Raw genomic sequence first — 22,949 nt, 5'->3', positions numbered from 1 at the left:
GCGGTCGTATGGAGCGTGTTTGAAATGAACAGCAGAGACGAAAGGAACAAGGCAAAGTGTTGTGAAATAAAATATTACCTGTAATACGCATTTTGTTATTTGCTGATTGAAACTGCTAATTAAACTGTGAATTGAAACTAATAGGAAGAAAACATATCTCGCTCTTAATATAGCTGACGTGTCTTGCGCATACGTTCTGCGCATCTGTAATGGCGGCCTCCGTATGACGTCCGGTCCGCGATGGAGATTAAAAACAAACAATATTTGACAATAACACACCATCAAGGATTGCACCATCGCATCAAACGATGTGTCGTCAATTATGGATTTTTTCGACTAAGTGTGTTGGGCAGGATGGCTGAATGCGATGCGCGATTGGCAACAAACAAAAAGAAAGGTGAGTTTTATTTCGGGGGAGATTTGTCATGTTTCGTCCCCAGTTTTGCTATGTGTCTAGGTTGCCATAGTTTCTGTTCGCGTCGCCCCTCTCTTCCTGTGTCACCTCAATCGATGTAACGTGTTTTGTATTTAAGTCCTGTCTGCCCCTCGCTCACCGTTGGATCATTGCATGTGTTACTGTCATTCTGTTCCTGTCGTTTTGTTCCACGACTTTGTCGGTCAGTCCTGTTGTTGGTTTTGTTGTACCATGACTTTCTTTAAAAAAAATAAAAAATAAAATAAATAAAAATAAAAAAAAAAAAAAAAATTTTTTTGTACCCATGTATAATACGCACCCTAGATTTTAGGACAATAAATTAGTTAAATTTTGCGCACTATACACGGAAAAAAACGGTACTTATATGAGAAAAAATATAGGAATTTGATAAAGTTCAGTGTTAAAATAAGCACTTTGTATACTACAATACTCTTGTAATTTCCTAAATAAAGAGTTTGCAGTACCTTGTTGATTTTGCGTATGAATTGTTATAAATCAGGATATTGTTCTATATCGATCGTAGAGCACTATATCGTGAATGAATCACAGCAGGCTTTAAGATATCGGCAAATATCGTATCATGGTTCTTTGTATCAATATGATGTCGTATCGTGACAAAACCCGCGATTTACACCCCTAGTATAAATTGTATTATTGAACTTTTTTTGGGGTCATTTTCCCTCCAATTAGTATGTTTGGGTAAGCGCCCGCCCGCGCATTTACTCCCGGAAGCCGGGTCAGAAAGCTCGGTGCACACTCACAAGTGCGTGTACGTACTAAGTAGTACAGACCCGGCACACTCCGCGCTCTATTTCCATCAGTGCCGAATTTCGAGTGTGGGCTGACGTCAGTATTCTCGTAATTCACGGAGCTTTCAGATACAGTTTTACGCTAATGCGACCCACAAACTTTCCCTGGAATCCTTCCATTAAAATGAGTGGCCCGAGGAAAAGAAAGGTAGACACTGAGTGCCGAGTGATTAAAAAAACAAGAGAGGACATTTTGGCTCGACCTACGTGTGTGAGCAGACGTTCAGCCACATGAACGTCAACAAAGCCCGTCACAGCTCTAGGTTAACGGACCGACACCTCGGCTCTATCCTAAGAATTACCACAACAAATTTTACTCCAGACCATGATGCACTAGCAAAAAAGGGAGACCAACAATACTATTTCTTTATTACTTTATTTAGAAGTATTCTTTCACTGATTCATCAAGATGATGTATTTGGTCAGAATGTTTGTGATTTCGCCTCATTCGATAAACATATTTCACAAATCTGACCTGCAGGCGCTGAAGTGGTGGAAACTATTATTCATAAGAACAGTGTCGTATTTAATGAGAATCACTGATAGTAGTTTTTTGGAAAAATATATTTTTTAATGCTGTTAATTAATGCATTTGTTTTCAAAAAGCTTTTTTTGAATATCCATGCTTTACTACCTACTAAAAGTACAAACCTTTTATGCAATGACCTTTACATGTCATTTCTATTACTTCACACAAACACTACATCCATCTGCTCCTGGTTCGGCCCCCCGATCAAAATTTAGAACCAAATTCGGCCCGCCAGTCAAAAGGTTTGCCCACCCCTGGGTTAGAATCATACTTATTTTTCTAATTAAAGAAGAGAGCACAATCTTTCATTTGGTACCACTCGTGTGTATATAGCCATAGCACACAATATTCTGTAGGCTTTACAAAATAAGTGAAAATGCTCAAAATCGGCTGGGATTTTAAGGGTTATTTTTTCTGAAAATGCTTGGCATTTAAAGATTTCATCAGCCGAAGGGGTCCTTTGTTACGTCAGTTTAGGTCAGGATGTTGTTGGGCAGCCGAAGGGGTCCTTCCTGTTGACATTTTATTAAAAGAGAAGCAATGTGTAAATGACAATATCAAGCGCATTGAGTAAGTCATTTTGATTCTATGTGAATTGGATGGAACAGAGAATAAAGAAGCCACTTATTCTACTACTGTGTCCAGCGACGCTCTTTTGACTGCTCTGTGATTAAGTGCTCTTGACTAATTCCCCATAAAAGCCTTAAATCACCACAGTGTCAATATTCAGATCATTCAAGTGTCCATTTAAACAGCCCACTACCATGTCGTAAAATATTTTCCTATATGATTATCAGTTTGTCTGAGGTATGTTGAAAGTAGATTCATCCCAATAATAAGGTCCCAACCCGGTCAGGCTGACAATGATTATGCTTCCATCCATCTGTCCATTATCTGAACTGCTTCTCCTCTGAACGCTGGAGCCTGTCCCAGTTGACTTCGGGGAGTACCCTGAACAGGTTTCCACCCAATCGCAGGGATTACTACTTTTATATGCAGTTAATAACCCTTTGAAAACCCAAACATTGCCAGTCTTCAAGGTTTTAAAGGCCATGTAAACATCTGCAAAAACCTGAATATGCCCCTTGCTGTGGGTTTTAAAAACCTGAATAAGACACTAAGGTCACCCCTTTTCTAACCAGAATATTTAGTCATGGAAACTGCAATTGGGTTGAGAGACAGAGCATATAAATTAAGAGTAGTTGTTGGTGCTCTGTGCATGCTCTTACTCTCTGCACAAGGAATGTTGGTGTTTGTTATACACGAATTCAACACCTTTACCATAGCGAGTCTAATTTGAGTATATTAGTTTCGTTTTGACATTATTTTCCATCTCTACGGAGAAAAGGCAAAGTGTACAGAAAGTCCATGCATCGAGCGTGAAACTTGTTGGAGATACACAAGCAGAGCAAAACAATTGATTGATTGATTGATTGATTGATACTTTATTGATCGGGGGGGGGGGGAATTAAGGTTCCCAGCAGCATTCATACCACAGAGTGGGTATATAAAGACAAACAGACGACATGAGCGCAACTCAATAGGGTCCAATAAAAGGCTGCCACACACAACGGCGCCACAAAGAAAGCCAATAAGTGCAAAGTTAATCAAAGCAAAGCAACAAGACAAGAACAAAAGAAAAAAGTAACAGCAGGCCAGCTGGTGAGAGGCCTAAATATTGTAAATGGTCCCGCCAACCAGCCCCCCTCAATACCATAAGAACACCCCAAAAACACACAAAAAAAGCCTCCACGGGATCCATAAACAGGTGTAAGGGCAGTCAAGTTCAACGGTGCCCAATGGACCGTGGTTGTGAATCGTTGAAACATCACAAAACAGGCAAACGTGGGAGCAGTGTTCTGGGCAGATGGTCACTAAGGGGCAGGCACAGCGAATGTCGTTGGTTCGGACGAGCACGAGGGAGCGGACCTCTCACAGGGGTCACGGCTGCGAGGCCAAGGCGCGGGAGCCGGACGAGCAGGATGATTGTTGTTGAGTCACGCCAGTCCCAACCGATGTGCGCAGCCATCCTCGGAAAAAAAAGTATGATCCGAACCGATCTGCGGACGCCGAGGTGGTAGAAGGCACCGGCATCGCCGAATGGACAAATAGATAGAAAGAGAAGGGAGAAAAGAAGGAGATAAAGTGGAAAAGAGAGAACACTGCTGGGAGGCTTCCACTCACAATTGCGCAATACCCAAAAAAAAAAAATCATGGCGGAGCTTGGAAATGCGCAAGGAATGTTGGTGTTTGTTATACACAAAGTCAACACTTTTACCATAGCGAGTCTAATTTGAATATATTAGTTTCTCTGCGGCGTTTTGACATTATTTTTCGTCTCTACGGAGAAAAAGGCAATGTGTACAGAAAGTCCATGCATCAAGCATGCAATTTGCTGGAGATACACAAGCAGAGTAAAACAATCATGGCGGAGCTAGGAAATTTCTCTGCATCGTTCCAACTTTAGTACACGTGTTGCCTAAGTAAAACTTGCGCCAATAAAGCCACAGTTTTGGAGGGAGGAGAAAAATGTCACTGCTTTATTCCTGTGATGATTCATATGAATTTAACGTGTTGTATTGAGATGGAAATTAACAGTGTAAATGACATAAATTTTTTTCACAATGGCCATGCCTCAGCAAGTTATTAATTGTCCTGTAAACAGGTTATTCCGAATGTTTCAGAAATTGAAATTTTTATCTTAACCCGACCATTGACTGCATTTGAAGGTATTGTGTTGTAAAAACACAGAGTCCAATTTTGTTTAGAGTGTTGCGAGAGTGTCAGAATTTAAGCCATCTGTGGCTTTTTCCAGCACATTTTACCTTGTTCTGCACCGGTGATTCTTTTTTATATTTCAACCAAATTTTTTTCTATTTTTCGAGTTTTTGTAAAACACCTTGCCAAAAGGTGGTGGAATTATTCCACCAGCCATCCTCAATCAGTGTTAATTCAATAACGAGAAGATTTAGGGCAGGGGGGTCAAACACTCTCAGTACACAACTCAGTCCAACTTGTCTGACCCCAAGATAAGCTGTACCTTGATTGCAGACAAGCTGTACCATTTCCAGTCTCTTGTGCAGTGAAGCCAAAAGGTCAGGCTCATCAGGGATGGAGAGCACACTGGTGTTGTTGTTATTATTGCCGATGTTTTATGTGTTCTGTTGTATTGTTGTATCTTCTCTAATGGTCTCTGTTACAGTGATAGCTGACTGGCTTTGTACACTTTCCATGTTGAGCTCTGCCAAGTTGAGCTTTAAGTGAAGGCACACTGCCGGGTTTGTCACTCACCAAGATCTCACTTCGGGAAAATGACTACTTTGTTAAATATACCACTGAGACATTTACCATTCGAGGACAGCAAAAAACTGTTGTACCAACAAACCAACATAAAGCGAAAAATCTCATTTAGTACTTTTTTTTTAACAAAAATCAACTCACTCAAAATGTTAATGTTTAGGGGTGTAACGATACATCGATACACATCGATTAATCGATATAATGCTCTACGATTTATTGGCATCGAGGCTAAACGTAAACATCGATTTATATCGCCATGTTTGACCTCGGACATTAGACGCGACTTTATTTTGAAATCCAGTTCATTGTTGCTTGCTTCCTCTTTCCGGGAGCAGTGCGCCCGGCGTTGTTGTGTTGTGAGCAGAGCAGGCACGTGAAAGGGGAGTCGACAACTAGTACGCTGCTCCTGGGCTGGTGCTATGGCTAGTGTCCAGAAAGACGAGGAAATTTGCTCCCCTTTAGGCTTCAAGTCATTCGTTTGGAAGCACTTTGGATTCCAAAGAAAAGATGGCTCAACCGACAAGACACGTGCAGTTTGTAAATCCTGCCATGCGGTGATAAAATATTCAGGAAGCACAAATCTCGCCGCACATTTAAAGAAAAACACGACATCAAAGTTCAGTGTTAAAATAAGCACTTTGTATACTGCAATACTCTTGTAATTTCCTAAATAAAGAGTTTGCAGTACCTTGTTGATTTTGCGTATGAATTGTTATAAATCAGGATATTGTTCTATATTTTTTATTAACAAAAAAAAAATATATCGATCGTAGAGCACTATATCGCGATATATCGTGAATGAATCGCAGTAGGCTTTAAGATATCGGCAAATATCGTTGTTCTTTGTATCGATATTATATCGTATCGTGACAAAACCCGCGATTTACACCACTATTAATGTTTTTACGGTATTCTGTTTTACCGGCATATCATTCCCGTACCTGCCAACTTTGGGTTGTGAAATATAGGGAGATTGTTTTTCATCTGCATGAAATATAGGGAGTTATTTTTCATCTACGTATTGGCCCACAATTTCAGAGGGGCGAGTGTTATTTGTCAGCCAGTTTATTGCATGATACATATCTGCCAACTTTGAGTTGTTAAAAATAGTTGTTTGTTTTTTCATCTTTGTTTTCCCTATTAGCCTGCAACCACCGGTCAGAGGCCTGGTACCAGTCTGTGGACCACTCTGTAACAGCTAGTAGAGAAATTCATCCATCCATCCATTTTCTATTCCGCGGGCGTGCTGGAGCCTATCACAGCAGTCATTGGGCAGTAGGCGGGGAACACCCTGAAACGGTTGCCAGCCAATCGCAGAACACACAGAGACGAACAACCATCCCCACTCACACCGAGGGGCAATTTGGAGTGCTCAATCGGACTACCAAGCATGTTTTTGGGATGTGGGAGGAAACTAGAGTGCCCGGAGAAAACCCACGCGGGCACAGGGAGAACATGCAAACTCCACAAAGTTTAGACAGACCAAGATGACATGAAAATTGAATATGGCATCAATTTTAGCAGTTGACAGAAAATGGCTAATAATGGAACATAACATCTGTCTTTACCCAAAACAGTAGAGACAAAACAACTGTTTGTCTCTCTGTTGATGTGCCATTGATGTCTGTTGATGTCTCTGTTAATTTTAGCTAGTAATGTGCCAAAAAACTTGTCACACTTGGCAGCGGGACTTTTATGTACACTTAGATCCATTTCCTGATTATTTTCTTCATCCTCTCTTTTTCATTTTTGAATGTTTTTTCTGCGTTTTGTTTTGATTGACGTATTTTTCAACACCCGTAAGCAGGGGACCACTGACCCCCGCATTTTATTACAATGGCATTTTAGAGTACTGTTGTTGATGTAGACCAATATCAGCCATTTTTGTGGATCCCACCTGCTTGAGCTCTGGGACACACGAGCAGGGGAGGGGAGCCTTTATGGTGAGCAGGTCACACAGAGGGAATTAATTCGGGTGGCTGTGCTGCAAGGATTAGCCGTGTTGCATTCTATTGCCCAACAATGTAAACTGTTTACTTCATTCTAAAATTGGGAGATTTTAGATTTTAGAAATGACAGATTGGGGGGCAGGTGGCAGACAGGGTTGAAAGTCTCCCATCTAAATCGGTCAGATTTCATACAGCCCGCAACTTCGGTCTTATAATGTATTATTTATGGCCCGCCTGCACTGTCAAACTGAATACAAAAAAATCATGAAATTTGAAACTGTAATTCCTCCTATTACCAAAATGTGGCACCAGCACCCTTGTCCGCTCATTTCTGCCATGGCGACTGCAAAGAAAACGAGGAAAGTTGACATTGAGGGCCGTCGTTTTCAAGAGAAATGGGAATTGCATTACTTCTTCACTGAAAATCAAGGCAATTGTGTTTGTCTAATTTGTAAAGAGAGACGGTTGCCTAGTTTAAGGATTTCAACCTAAAGAGACACCATCAGACTAAACATGCTACCACATACGACAAGCTAACAGGGAGTGACCGCGCTGATAAAGTGAAGCAGCTCCAAGCTGAACTGGCATCACAACAGCGATTCATCACGTGGGCCTGTGAGTTAAAAGTAAATCAAAAGTAAAAATTATTTTATATTAAATACTGTATTTTTCGGACTAAAAGTCGCTCCGTAGTACAAGTCAGCCATAAAATGCACAATAAAGGGGGAAAAAAACATATACATATAAGTCGCACCGGAGTTTAAGTCGCATTTTGGGGGAAATGTATTTGACAAAATCAAAAACCAAGTACAGACATGAACCAGCAAAAACAGGCAAAACGATACGGTATGCTAACGTAACATAAACACAAACAAGAAGCTGAGAACAGGTCTGATGTAACATTAACAGTTATTCAAATAACTATAACATAAATAATACGTTCATCAAATCATCTGTGTCACTCCAAACCATTGAATCCATCGATCGAATTCTTCATCCTTTCAGTAAACAACGCCACGTGTGCGGCGCGCCGCTGACGTCGGCCTCATCGTCAGTTGCAGTTCAAATTATTCCACAGGCCCATGTAACGATATATAAACTACCGTTTTTTTCCATGTATAATGCACCCCCATGTATAATACGCACCCTAAAAATGGCATGTCGATGCTGGAAAAAAGCCTGTACCCATGTATAATACGCACCCAAATTTTCACCCAAAGTCCCAATGATTGTCACACACGCATCTGGGTGTGGTGAAACATTGTCCTCTGCATTTGACCCATCCCCGTGTAATTTTGATCCATCCCCTGGGGGAGAGGGGAGCAGTGAGCAGCAGCGGCGCCGCGCTCGAGAATCATTTGGTGATCTAACCCCCCAATTCCAACCCTTAATGCTGAGTGCCAAGCAGGGAGGCAATGGGTCCCATTTCTTTTGTCTTTGGTATGGTCTTAACTAGGCTATATGTAATTTTTTTGTTGGCGTTGATTTCTCCGACTGCCCGTAAAGGCACCACCGCGATCAGTTAGGTTAAAATGAAAAGAGGAAAGAGACGTGCGGACATGTCCAGAAAAGCTGACAAGACGCTTGCCAAAATGGCAAGGAAAAAATGGACAGCTAAACGAATATATGACGATGAACACAGGATGTTTTTAACAGAGTTGAAGTTTTTTTTTGTCATTCTGCCTGATATGTCGGACGTCATTGGCGCATTTAAAAGCTTCAAATCAGGGAAACCAAAAATTCCCCCTCGTTGTGACTCGGAGCCGCAACAAATGTTTCGGATTTGTGTAGGGTACATTGTGACAGCAAACGAGCAGGTGATCGAGCAAGCGTCTGATACGAGAGCATTGCGTTCGTATGGAGGGTGTTTGAAGTGAACACCAGAGACGAAAGGAACAAGGCAAAGTGTTGTGAAATAAAATATTACCTCTAATACGCATTTTGTTATTTGCTGATTGTATTAAACTATCACATTCATTGTCAGTCAAGAAGAGAAGAGGACTATTCGCATCGGATCCATAGTGCGCATGCGCAGTGATACTGCCTCCGTATGACGTCCAGTCCGCGATGGAGTTTAAAAAACAAACAATATTTGACAATAACACAGGTTTCTGTTCCTGTCTTTGGTAATGTCACCCTGTCTTTTTGTTCCACATCTTTGTCGGTCAGTCCTCTTGTTGGTTTTGTTAGAGAGTTATGTTAGTTTACCAAGTCTGTGTTTTGAGTTCCTCCAATGAACCCTGGTCCAAGCTGCAATTGGTCGCCCTGCTCCTTTCCACACTCCATCCGTGACAAGATTTTCTTCAAAAGTTGTTGTACCATGATTTTCTTAAAAAAAAAAAAAATGTTTTTTTAAATTGTACCCATGTATAATGCGCACCCTAGATTTTAGGTCAATATATTAGTTAAATTTTGCGCATTATACATGGAAAAAAACGGTATATATTGAAAAACTATAATATAAACAACAATTTTATCAAAGCATCTGTGTCACTCCAAATCAATGTATCTATCGATCAAATTCTTCGTCCTTTATGTAAACAACGCTGCGTGTGCAGCGCACCGCTGACGTCGGACTCGTCGTCAGTTGCAGTTGAAATTATTTCACAGGCCCATATAACGATATATAAACTATATATCAAATAACTTTAATATAAAATCTTCATTCGCTGTGTCACTTAAAGGGTACCTTTAGTCATTAGCCATATTAACATTTTTCTATTCTACGAATATGGCTTAATCAAATCCCTGAAGTTTATAAAAAAAAAACCAACTCATGTAGGAAATAAATGGCTTTTAGTAAGTGTGACATGAAAATACTGGGAGCATCCATGTTGCTTAGTTTGTGGCCCGGATCAGGCAGCTGCGTGACGTCAGCAAGTTGATAGCATCTTGGCTGGCTCCAATCTTGTCCCCAGCGTTGGTACAGTGCCAACAATTTTTGCCCATAAAGAAGAAAACTGATGTGAAAAGCCAGCAGCGTCATGAAAAGAGATCCCAGAGACAAAACATTGCCGTTCTGAGACAGATATGTATCTGTGATAAGCAGTTTTTGTCCCCAATTTTGATAAATTACTGGGCGATTATTGTGGTTTATTTACATTGGTTTCCCGTCAAGGCGGGCAAGCGCATTTTGCCAGGGAAGTCAGTTTCCTGTTAAGTGATTTTAGTAACGGCTATGATCAATTGGTCTTTTAAGTAAATGTTTGGAAGCTGATTTGTATAATACAGGGATGAGAAAGGCAAATGTGAAAAAGCACGGAAAAGTAGCGGGAGGGGGCGTATACGCTGTCGCGCGGGCGGGGGAATGCCCGCGAGAGTCGCCGAGGATAACATTGCTCGGCCAGCTAGCCGGCCACTCCCCCCCCCCATATATAAAAAAATAATTTTCTCAACGGATCTACACGATTCACAAAAAGACTTTCGACAGAAAAAAAAACACGGAAAATTCTCATCCCTGTATAATAGAATACTTGTCCCCAGGGCTGTGGACTCGGTCGGATTTTTGCACCGAGTGCGAGTCCGGCCTCTTGACCATGAGTCCGAGTCCGGCTGTCCATTTTTTCTGTTAATTCATGTGACTGCTTAGTCTTTATTCAAGGCTAATTTAGATCAAAATCAAAATAATTACAACAGTTTTGTGATGGCTTTGTCTTTATTAAACATATAAACGAATACAATAAACAGATACTTTCAAGTTTTAATCATTAATTACACCATTATAGCTCAGACATTTATCTAAACACAAATAATTAGTGACGACCCCACAACTATCGAAACACATCAATGATATAAGCTGGGTGACATAATCGTCCTTGACATTGGTACATAATGTAAACATTAGCCTAAGTGCAACTCAACGTGGCTGCATTGATCGTAACTTACCCCCAAATCTAGAGGCAAAACATTGTTCTCTCGCTGCTCCAGGGTTCTTCCATCTTGGCTGCGCGCGGGGCATTGTGGGTCTTGTATCTGCACGCACGCAGGCAGGCAGGCGCGGGCGCGCACGCAACAATTAAATTTGTTTTCATAACAAGCAAGCAGGGCTGTGGACAGTATTCCTACGCGCATTCTCAGCAGCATGATGAAAATAAAATTCAATAACGTCACTGTGGCATATTTTAACGAACTCCACTTCATTGTATGGCTTTTTAGCCCGTGCAATGTTCCAAGCCAGTTGAAACAATGCAAGTGTGACAGTCTCTGAGTGCTTCGTAATTTTTTCGAAAAACTGTACCTATTTTTCTGCCTGACTTTTCAAAGTCTCCAAACTTGTGTTTGCGTCAGTCAATTTTAATTTTTATAAAGGATTATTCTCATTTGATGTCTTTAAATTCATCCGCGTTCTGCCATTGAAGCGGGGTGCATTCAAAGACCAGTCGTACAGACGGAAAGGTTTTGTGATCAAATCTTTCATAACGAGAATGATTTGAGTGAATTGATTTGAATGAATAATTGAGAAGAAATTTCAGTTCTGAAGGCTCCTTTTGTCCCAAGCAAAGTGACTGATGGTGGGGAAGGGGGATAAAAATTGTAAAATCAATTCACTCAAATTATTCTCGTCCTGTGTTCATCGTCATATATTCGTTTAGCTGTGCATTTTTTCCTTGCCATTTTGGCAAGCGTCTTGTCAGCTTTTCTGGACCTAATGGGCCCCCGTAGTCACAGTTGCCATTCATTAAAAAGCCAGCATAACCAATCGCTCTGTTTGTCCCTCCTCCTTTGCGGGATTTCCCCTCACGCGCATGCGCGTTTGACCAAAAAACATATTGAACTCAAGCGAAGCAAATACGCACAAAAATAAACACAAATATTTTTTTTTTTTTATTGTCGGACTCGGTGGACTCGGTCAAAATCAGCACCGAGTCCGAGTCCGGTAAAAATGACCGGGTCCGACCGAGTCCGAGTCCCCGAGTCCGAGTCCACAGCCCTGGAAAAAAGGTAGTATATAGGCCTGATTGGGGCGCCCCAAAACGGAATCAACTTTGAGACGTCATATCCGGGGCACCATATTTCTTCCCCAGGCAGCAAAAGTGCCAGTCAAATGGCAATGTTTCAGGCTATATATCTCTTGTCCCTAAGAGGTGTTGTGTTATTTCTTTTTTGATGTTGTACATTTACTTTATACTACATCAGTGCCTGCGTTTTACAGGTTGACCAAAGGTACCTTTTAAAAAAATAAAAATAAAAAACAGCTGTTGACGTAAGCCTCGTCGTCAGTTGCGGCTCCAATTATTCCACAGATCTACTGAAATAACTACTATTGTAGCGTTACCAAAGTACGAGGCAATACGTGGGTTTGGTAACCGGCACTTTACAAAACTTTGACAAAACAAGCGCTCAAGATATGAGCCAACACAGTGCAGCAAGCGCCCTGGATAGCTCCTACCCCCCTTGCTGCCTTCACGGCCTTGCTAGACAATCGTAAACTACTGAAATCTAACAACATAGACGTTGCTACTCTAAATAAACTACCGTTTTTTTCCGTGTATAGTGCGCAAAATTTAACTAATTTATTGTCCTAAAATCTGGGGTGCGTATTACACATGGGTACAAAAAAAAAAGAAATTGTATTTTATTTTTTTAATTTTTTTTTTTTTTTTTTAAAGAAAGTCATGGTACAACAAAACCAACAACAGGACTGACCGACAAAGTCGTGGAACAAAAAGACAGGGTGACAGTACCAAAGACAGGAACAGAATGACAGTAACACATGCAATGATCCAACGGTGAGCGAGGGGCAGACAGGACTTAAATACAAAACACGTTACATCGATTGAGGTGACACAGGAAGAGAGGGGCGACGCGAACAGAAACTATGGCAACCTAGACACATAGCAAAACTGGGTACGAGACATGACAAATCTCCCCCGAAATAAAACTCACCTTTCTTCTTGTTTGTTGTCAATCGCGCATCGCATTCAGCCATCGTGCCCAACACACTTAGTCAAAAAAATCCATAATTGACGACACATCGTTTGATGCGATGGTGCAATCCTTGATGGTGTGTTATTGTCAAATATTGTTTGTTTTTAATCTCCATCGCGGACCGGACGTCATACGGAGGCCGCCATTACAGATGCGCAGAACGTATGCGCAAGACACGTCAGCTATATTAAGAGCGAGATATGTTTTCTTCCTATTAGTTTCAATTCACAGTTTAATTAGCAGTTTCAATCAGCAATTAACAAAATTTCTTATTACAGGTAATATTTTATTTCACAACACTTTGCCTTGTTCCTTTCGACTCTGCTGTTCATTTCAAACACGCTCCATACGACCGCAATGCTCTTGTATCAGACGCTCGCTCGATCACCTGCTAGTTTGCTGTCTGTCACAATGTACCCTACACAAATCCGAAACATTTGTTGCGGCTCCGAGTCACGACGAGGGGCAAGTTTTGGTTTCCAAGGGTGTTTTTATTCCTCTTCAACGTCTCTCCCATACAGAGCCGCCTCTTTCCCGTGCGCGCACGGAGCGTGGTGGTGCGTTTATGGGCAGTCGGAGAAATCAACGCCAACAAAAAAAATTACATCCAGCCTAGTTAAGACCATACCAAAGACTATAAAAATGGGACCCATTGCCTCCCTGCGTGTGTGACGATCATTGGGACTTAAAAAAAAGAAAAAAAAAAATAATTTTTTTTTTTTTAAAAATTCATAAAAATTGGGTGCGTATTATACATGGGTACAAGCTTTTTTCCAGCATCAGCATGCCATTCTTAGGGTGCGTACTATACATGGGGGTGCACTATACACGGAAAAAAAACGGTATATATCAAATAACTACCGTATTTTTCGAACTATAAGTCGCGCTTTATTTCATAGTTTGGGTGGGGGGGCGACTTATACTGAGGAGCGACTTATATGTGAATTTTTTCACAAATTAAAAAAAAAAAAAAGTGAAACAGCGATAAACGAACTGTGATGTAGCAAGGGATTACTGTAATTTGAACTTCAAGTGACGGTAGCGGCCCGGCGCGGCAGTTGTTTACATAAAGTACAAAGATTCGATCACGGGATGACGAAGATGACGAAGGGCCCCACAAACTACCGGCATCATTTGTGGCTTTGTTTGTAAGTGACACGGAGGACGAAGAGTTTGAAAGATTTAATGATTTGGAGTAACACAGAAGGTTTGAAAAACTATTATGGCTTTTACACACGCCCGGTCCTACTCTACGGAGCTCTCTTTCACCTCCGTGGATGGAAGTCGGGGGCCGATACTCGGCCGGGTGGCTGAGCGGGGACGGTGGATGGGGCTCGGACATGGCTTTTACGCACGCCTGGTCCTAGTCTATGGAGCTCTCTTCCACCTCCGTGGCTTGAAGTGCCACCTCTGGGGATGGAAGTCGACGCGGCCACACGCCTGGAAGTCGACGCCGGTGCTTGGGGCTGTGCTATTTATGTAATAGTTATTTGATATATTTTATTTCGTGTAGCAACTTGTATATGTTTTTTTCATTACAGTTCAGTAGTTGTTGGCTCGTTGAACTCTTGTTTTGTTAAATAAAGAGCCGTTTACCAAACCCACGTCTTTCCTTGTACTTTGGTAACACTACAATATACTAGTTATATACTAGATCTGTGGAATAACGACGAGGGTGACGTCAGAGTGCATGCGCGCCGTTGTTAACAAAGGACGAGGAATTTGATCGATGGATTTAATAATTTGGAGTGACACAGATGGTTTGATAATATGATTGCCTATATAATAGTTATTTGATGTATAATTTATATATCGTTATATGGGCTTGTGGAAAATTTGAATTGCAACCACCATTGTTGACAAATAGAACGATCGATGGATTTAATGAATTGGAGTGACACAGATGGTTTTATAAACGTGTTATTTATGTCATAGTTAGTTGAATAACTCTGAATGTTATGTCAGGCCCGTTCTTAGCTCTTCGTTTGTGTTTATGTTACGTTAGCATACCTATCGTTTAGCCTGTTGTTGCTCGTTCATGTCTGTTCTTGGTGTTGCATTTTGTCGAATAAATTTCCCCCAAAAAGCGACTGTTTTTTTTACATTATTGCTCATTTTATGGCAAATGCGACGTATTTTCCGGAGCAACCTTTAGGACGAAAAATACAATATAAAATAAATAACAAGTTTATCGAACCATGTGTCACTCCAAATCAACCTTTAGGACGAAAAATACAATATAAAATAAATAACAAGTTTATCGAACCATGTGTCACTCCAAATCATAAAATCTCCTGACTCCGGAAATCAGTGAATGTAACTCATTGTCAGTGAGGCTCCAATTATTCCACAGCCATAGTGCGTCCTCATGCGGTTTAAAGTGAAAATAACACGTGACGTGATCAACTATACTAGTAAGTCAGTAATGTGTTAATGATCAAGTAAAAATTTGGGAATAATAACGCATATGAGTCGCTACTGAGTATAAGTTGCCCCCCCACCCAAACTATGAAAAAAACGCGACTTATAGTCCGAAAAATACGGTATTACGAAGTGGCCATGTTAAAACTGTTGATGGTATGAACCTGTAGACGTGAAACAAACTATTATTTTCTGAAAAATATTGTAAATAACAAGAGCAAAATTCACTTGTTTTGAGTTTTAATAATAACAGACAACTTTGCATTGTAATATATAATATATATATGTATCTAATAATTATATATACTTATAACTCCTGTTTAAAATGTTCATGAGGCAAAATAATTTTAAACTCTTGTAAATTTAAGGTATTTAATACAGTTTGTTCAATGTTATCTGACTCTTCAGATATGAATGAAAGGCAGAATTTGTGTTTTTAGAGTTGTTCACATCTGCCTAAGTGGCTTATATTTGGTTATTTTGTCCTTTAAAAAATAAAGACAATTGGGACAATGCAATCTGTTTCATAACAGTGTGTACCGTAATTTTCGGACTATAAGTCGCACCGGAGTATAAGTCGCACCAGCCATAAAATGCCCAAAAAAGTGAAAAAAAAACCGATATATATGTATATAAGTCGCTCCTGAGTATAAGTCGCCCCCCCACCCAAACTATGAAAAAAAATGCGACTTATAGTCTGAAAATTACGGTATTTGTATGAAATTTCTGTAATTAAAAAATCAGAAAAAACTATTGGCCCCGGGCCCCTTCACTTTATCAAATCTGGCCCTCCTTGCAAAAAGTTTAGACACCCCTGGTTTACAAGTATGATCATTACAAATCCGCAAAATATTAGTACCCTTTTTTTCCGTGTATAATGCGCCCCCATGTATAATACGCACCCTAAAAATGGCATGTTGATGCTGGAAAAAAGCCTGTACCCATGTATAATACGCACCCAATTTTGTTTTAATTTTATTATTATTTTTTTTTAAGTCCCAATGATCGTCACACACGCAGGGAGGCAATTGGTCCCATTTTTATAGTCTTTGGTATGGTCTTAAGCTTTGGTCGGCTCTGTCTTTTCTGCATCCTTCTTTTCCGCAAAAAGCGGTTAGACATGTTGGAGCGAATGAGGCGGTGGTCAGTCCAGCAATCACTGGTCATTGCTCTGGTATTAAGCACGTCACAATGGTCGCTGGTGCAGACAATAACACAGTCAATGAAGTGCCAGTTTTACTACTAGGATGCATACATGATGTTTTGAATGTATTTTTTTGACGGAAAAGTGTTAGTGATGACCAGGTTGTGTTCTGAGCACTTTGTCAGTAGTACTGTGCCGTTGGAGTTGATATTTCTAACCCCTTCTCTTCCCATCGTGCCTCTCCATAGATGATGGTTTCGTCCCACTCTGGCATTGAAGTCTCCCAGTAGGATTATCTTGTCCTCCTTGTGAAATTTGGATAGGATGGCATCAAGGTCAGCGTATTAGGTCTTGTTTACCTCATCCTGTGCGTCAAGTGTTGGTGCATAAGCACGAATAACGGTGGCCGTTTGACTGCTTGCAAGCATCAGGCGTATGGTCATTAGGTGTTCATTGATGCCCACAGGGAGTTCATAGAGGTGAATGATGAGGATCTTCTTTTTAGCAAAGCCCACACTACAGATACATGGCTCATTTGCAGGCTTTCCTTTCCAAAAGAAAGTGTATCCGCCTCTTTCCTCCTTCAGCTGCCTGTCATCAGCCAGTCGGGTTTCAGAGAGCGCTGCAATGTCAATCTGGAATCTCTTTAGCTCTCTTGGCAGTTTGTCTTTCGGGTCGCTCATTGGCTTTGTTACGGGCTCCAAAATAGAAATGTTTCTGTTTAAACCAATCCGTTTTCAGTTTATGTTTCTTACCGCGTGGTGGTGATCCCTCTGGATGCAGTAGTCCAGACAGGAGTTTTGAGGCAGGCTATTTGTAGGGTACCTTTTCTATCCCCCGCCCCTACTGAGGTGAGCAGATTGGATCCTGAAAAGGGCTGCTCAATCATGAGTGCAGCTGTAGAAAAGCTCTTTCCGCCTCATTCCAAGACCTTAGCGACTGAATCTGACACCCACCGCCTGTGTGCCAGGTTGTGGTTAGGAGCGCCCAGACTACACTGTCCTGTTTCCGTCCCCACTTCCTGGTCGCCACAGGACATATGATCCAGAATGTAGAGTAAGATGGATTCCCTTTCAGGAGGACGCGTGCGTGTGATATCTTTTAACGTGGGGAGACTGATGCGCCTGCAGATACCACACGGCACCACACCATTGGCAGTAGGGGACCTGGTTCCAATGGCAAGGAGGACCACGACAACTGGAGGCCACACTCTATTGCAGCCTTCATTCGTTGTGACATTATCACCATCCGCCACATCCACCGTTGAGGTCTTTTGTTTTAGATTGCGCTTTGTCTGGAACCTCCCCCTCGACCTTACCACCATGGCTGACCCTACCAGGAGCTTAAGCTCCAGACGGCATTGCTCTCAGGTTCATTGGAACAGACAAGGTTCTCCACCACAAAAAGGGAGAACAGACACACACACGTTCTTCTGGGGGTCTATCAATGGAAGAAGATGCAAAGAACTTTAAAACCAGGAGTAGGCTTCTCCAGTACGAGTAGTCAAAGCTTCTTTTATTACAGCCAGTCAACCCACAAGCCATAATACATCTATTGTGTCGACGAAAGCCTTATTTTTCTGTGACGGGCCAAATAAAGTGAGGCTTCAGAGCATGTCTTGATTGAGCAAAGGTGGGTGTGCCAAATGAAGCGTCGATTCAAAGCGCAAATTGGGTAAAAAAATAAATAAATTACGAGACCCTTCTTAAAAAGCGAGACTACCACCCCAGTCAGCCAATCCAGAAGCACTGTCCCCGATATCTATGCGATGTTGTAGAGGCGTGTCAGCCAGGACAGCCCCACAACATCCAGAGCCTTTAAAAACTCTGAGCGGATCTCATTCATCCCCGGGGCCTTGCCACCAAGCTGTTAAACTACCTTGGTGACTTCAACCCCAGAGATGGGAGAGCCAACCTCAGAGTCCCCAGGCTCTGCTTCCACCATAGAATGCATGTGGGGGGAATTGAGGAAGTACCTCCCGACTGACTCATCATGTACCGAGTCAGCAGCACCCCATCCCCACTGTACACAGTGTTAATGGTGCACTGTTTCTCCCTCCTGAAACATCAGATGGACAAGAATTTCCGCAAAGCCGTCCGGAAGTCATTCTCCATGCCCTCGCCGAACGTCTCCCATACCTGTGTTTTTGGGTCAACAACTGCCGAAGCCGCTTTCCACTTGGCCATCCAGTACCTGTCAGCTCCCTCCGGAGTCCCACAGAACAAAAAGGAGTGATAGGACTCCTTCTTCAGCTTGATGGCATGACTTACTGCTGGTGTCTACCAGCAGTAAGAGAAGACCGGCATCTTCCCCCACCATCTGAGCCAACCCACCATCAGGTGGTAATCCGTTGACAGCTCCACCCCTCTTGGCACCCGAGTGTCCAAAACATGCGGCAGCAAATCCAATGACAGGACTACAAAGTCGATCATCAAACTGCGGCCGAGTGCCAATTGCACACATGGACACCCTTATGTTTGAACATGGTGTTCATTATGGACAATCTATTTTGTCCAATAATAGAACACCACTCTGTTTCTGATTGGGGGGAGTGTTCGTCCCAAACATGCTCCTCCAGGTCTCACTGTCATTGCTCACGTGAGCATTGAAGTCACCCAGCAGTACGATGGAGTTCTCAGAAGGAACGATTTCCAGCATTTCTTTGAAGGGCTCAAAAAATGGTGGGTACTCTGAACTGTTGTCTGGTGCATAGACAAAACAACAGTCAGGAACCCGTCCAGCCACCCGGAGGCAGAGGGAGGCTACCCTCTCGCTTACCAGGGTGAACCCCAATGTGCAGGCGCCCAGAGTGGAAGAGAGTCCAGCCCTCTCAAGAGGACTTGTACCAGAAACCAAACTGTTTGTGGAGGCAAGTCAGCCTATGTCTACTCTGAACTTTTCTGCCTCGCATACCAGCTCGGGCTCCTTTCCTCCCAGAGGTGACATTCTATGTCTCAAGAGCCAGCTTCTATAGCTGGGGAATCAGACTGTCTTTGGCCGCCGTCCAGCTCACTCTGCACCAGACCCTTTTGGCCCCTTCCACAGGTGGTTAGCCCATGGGAAGGGGGAACCACATTGCCTTTTTAGGCCGGGCACCATGGGTGAAGGCCCGGCCACCAGACGCTCGCCTTCGAGGCCCAACTCCAGGCCTGGCTCCAGAGGGGGCCCCGGTGACTCACGTCTGAGCAAGGGAAAACCAAGTCCATTTGTGTTACTCGTCATAAGGGGTCTATGACCTGTGCTTTGTCTGGCCCCTCACCCAGGACCCTTTTACCATGGGTGACCCTGCCAGAGGCATAAAGCCCAAGACAACTTGCGTCCTAGAATCATTAGGACGCGCAAACCCCTCCACCACGATAAGGTGACGACTCACGGAGGGGATGGTAGAGACATATTACAACCATATACAGTAGAGCCTCGGTTTTCGACCACAATCCGTTCCAAAAGGCTGTTCGAGAAGTGAATCGTTCAAATTCCTAATCATGTTTTCCCATTACAAATAATGGACAGAAAAATTAATTCGTTCCAGGCAAAAAAAGTATAACCCGCCTTTTTTAAGCATTTTTCCATTTAGTTGTACTAGGTTCATCTTGTTTTTTTCTTTTTCAATTAATTCTCTGGTTCTTCTATATCAAACAATTTGTTTTAGGTTTATTTACCTGACATGTTTCGGCGGATTCTTCTACATGCTCTCTACAACCTGGAACAGTGTTTTGGAGAGGTGAACTGACAGCAGAGGGCGTGACTCACCTGTCAAATCTGACAGGTGAGCCACGCCTTCATCCATCAGCTGATAAAGACGCGTCACAACCACATCAGTGACACTGATGAAGGCGGAAGAATCCGCCGAAACATGTCTGGTAAATAAACCTAAAACAAATTGTTTGATATAGAAGAACCAGAGAATTAATTTTTCCATTTGTGCATTTTTGTCCGATCGTGAAACTGCAGCGCACCGCCGAACACGCAACCGTAGCGCGCCGCCGACCGCGCAAGTGCACCGCGCTGGTCGCATTATTGTGACAGAGCCGTCGCTGAAATTTAGAAAATATTTTTAAAGTCCTGATGTACTTTCCAAAATTTAAGTGGACCTCAGTGAGCAGGGAGCTTAATTTGGTCTGATCGCGCAACCGCAGCGCGCAGGCCGCTCACTGTCCCATTGCTTTAGGAGCGTCTTTGTGTTTTAGGATGGCTTTACTGCACCCACTTGCTTCCTTTGGAGGCATGATTAGTTGATGCAATCCTCAGAGTAATGAGAATATAATAACGAACGGAGTAAGTTGGCATGCGAGTCCTCTCAGCTCATCTCGCGAGGTTTGACAACCGAATTTCGTCCGACATCCGAAGCAAAAAAAAAATACCGTTCGAATACCAATTTGCGCGAGAACCGGGACGTTCGAAAACCAAGGCTCCGCTGTACGGGGAATACAAAATAGTCCCTAGCTGTTTTTACAAGATTTATTCTGAGCTATGACGGTGACGACAGATGCTGCTATTTCATTGGCTGCAACAGTTATTTAGTTACATTTAATAGTGCCGATCATGTAGCCTCACGTGGAGACAGAGGTCCATGTTGGTGTTGACAGTGGCAACGCATCTGTGCTCATCTGTGGCCACTGGCGAAATGTAACAGCTCTTCGCGCACCCTTTCGAAGTTGCTCAAACACTTGTACAGTGAGGCGACGAACTGGCATCCACTTCCGCTCTGCCCTGCCCCTGCAACAATGAAGCGCTCTGTGGTAATGAAACAAATACGAACCATACTATGCACAAACTGAACGCTGGCGTGAGAGTCTCGACTGCCTCCAAATGTTTCACTGATGTTCAATTCACTTATGGGCTTTCTGTGGGTTCGCAATCATCTTCATTGTGTTTTTTCTGGCCATTTCTTTACTCGGTTTGGTGTATATTTGTTATTGTTGATATATCCTACTGCCATTAAAGGCACCACGGATGTACGCGTTCGGGACGCGTCGAGAAAAGAGTGACGTGATGTACAGGAGATGTTCGGATTACTTGAAAAGGAATAAAAACACCTCTTAAAGGACAAAACATGACTCAGAGTGGCAACACTTACCATAAAAATTAAGTGGACATTTGTCGCAGGAAAAGTTTTACCGTTTTTTTCCGTGTATAGTGCGCAAAATTTAACTAATTTATTGTCCTAAAATCTGGGGTGCGCATTATACATGGGTACAAAAATAATTTTAATTTTTACCTAAATCCGTATTACAGGTAATATTTTATTTCACAACACTTTGCCTTGTTCCTTTCTTCTCTGCTGTTCACTTCAAACACGCTCCATGCGACCGCAATGCTCTCGTATCAGACAAGGCTTGCTCGATCACCTGCTCGTTTGCTGTCTCACAATGTACCCTACACAAATCCGAAACATTTGTTGCGGCTCCGAGTCACGACGAGGGGCAAGTTTTGGTTTCCAAGGGTGTTTTTATTCCTCTTCAACGTCTCTCCCATACAGAGCCGCCTCTTTCCCGTGCGTGCACGGAGCGCGGTGGTGCGTTTATGGGCAGTCGGAGAAATCAACGCCAACAAAAAAAATTACATCCAGCCTAGTTAAGACCATACCAAAGACTATAAAAATGGGACCCATTGCCTCCCTGCGTGTGTGACAATCATTGGGACTTAAAAAAGAAAAAAAAAAAATTAAATTTTTTTTTTTTTTAAATTCATAAAAATTGGGTGCGTATTATACATGGGTACAAGCTTTTTTCCAGCATCAGCATGCCGTTTTTAGGGGTGCGTACTATACATGGGGGCGCACTATACACGGAAAAAAACGGTAAAAGGGAAGCTAAAGCTGTTCGTTTTCTCAAAATGAAGCAATTTCCACTGAGAATTCTAAGCCTCTAAGCATTATTATTATTATTATTATTATTATTATTATTATTATTATTATTATTATTATTATTATTACTATTATTATTCTAATTTTGCCAGTTGATGAATACAGAAGGCATAAGCATGCAACAAACACTGCAATAATACAGATTTTTTAAAAATATATTTTTTTTATATCGTGCAAGATATTTGTTTTTTAATTATTCATTTGTTATTTATTTTTATCTTACCCGGAATGTTTTTCTCTTAACTGCATAAAAGGACAAAATGCAAAATATATGCTGAATTTGGAAAAGCAATAATTAAAGTGCTCTTGAACTGTTCTGCCGAGTATGAGTGTCTGGTTATGTGCACGTGATGCATGATCAAGTTCTGGTTTTGGGGAAGTAAGTTGTAATGCCTACCAAAGCTTAGACCAAGCATACGCCTTTGTATCCGATGTTCTTTCATGAGTTTATTCAACATAAATCGGAACCAAGAAAGTCGTTCATTTCAAAGTCGTAATTTGCATTCCAGTTCACTAGGTGGCGGTAATGTCACAAAAGAACAGCTGCTGTTGAACCCAAATGAGTTC

General features: G+C 42.1%; 1 long non-coding RNA gene across 1 annotated transcript; it reads right to left on the bottom strand.

Annotated features, from left to right (window-relative positions):
- Positions 1-1,646: 1,646 nt before the first annotated feature.
- Positions 1,647-10,973, bottom strand: LOC133152932 (uncharacterized). The gene is made up of 3 exons (XR_009714207.1): positions 10,909-10,973; positions 9,232-9,351; positions 1,647-2,286 (listed from the first exon to the last, which is right to left on the bottom strand). It is a non-coding gene; the product is annotated as an uncharacterized LOC133152932 (long non-coding RNA).
- Between the last annotated feature and the right edge of the window lie 11,976 nt (positions 10,974-22,949).

The sequence above is a fragment of the Syngnathus typhle genome, linkage group LG4 (assembly GCF_033458585.1).
Source record: "Syngnathus typhle isolate RoL2023-S1 ecotype Sweden linkage group LG4, RoL_Styp_1.0, whole genome shotgun sequence".
In the NCBI taxonomy this organism is placed as follows: Eukaryota; Metazoa; Chordata; class Actinopteri; order Syngnathiformes; family Syngnathidae; genus Syngnathus; species Syngnathus typhle.
This window is presented reverse-complemented; position numbering and strand designations above follow the sequence as displayed.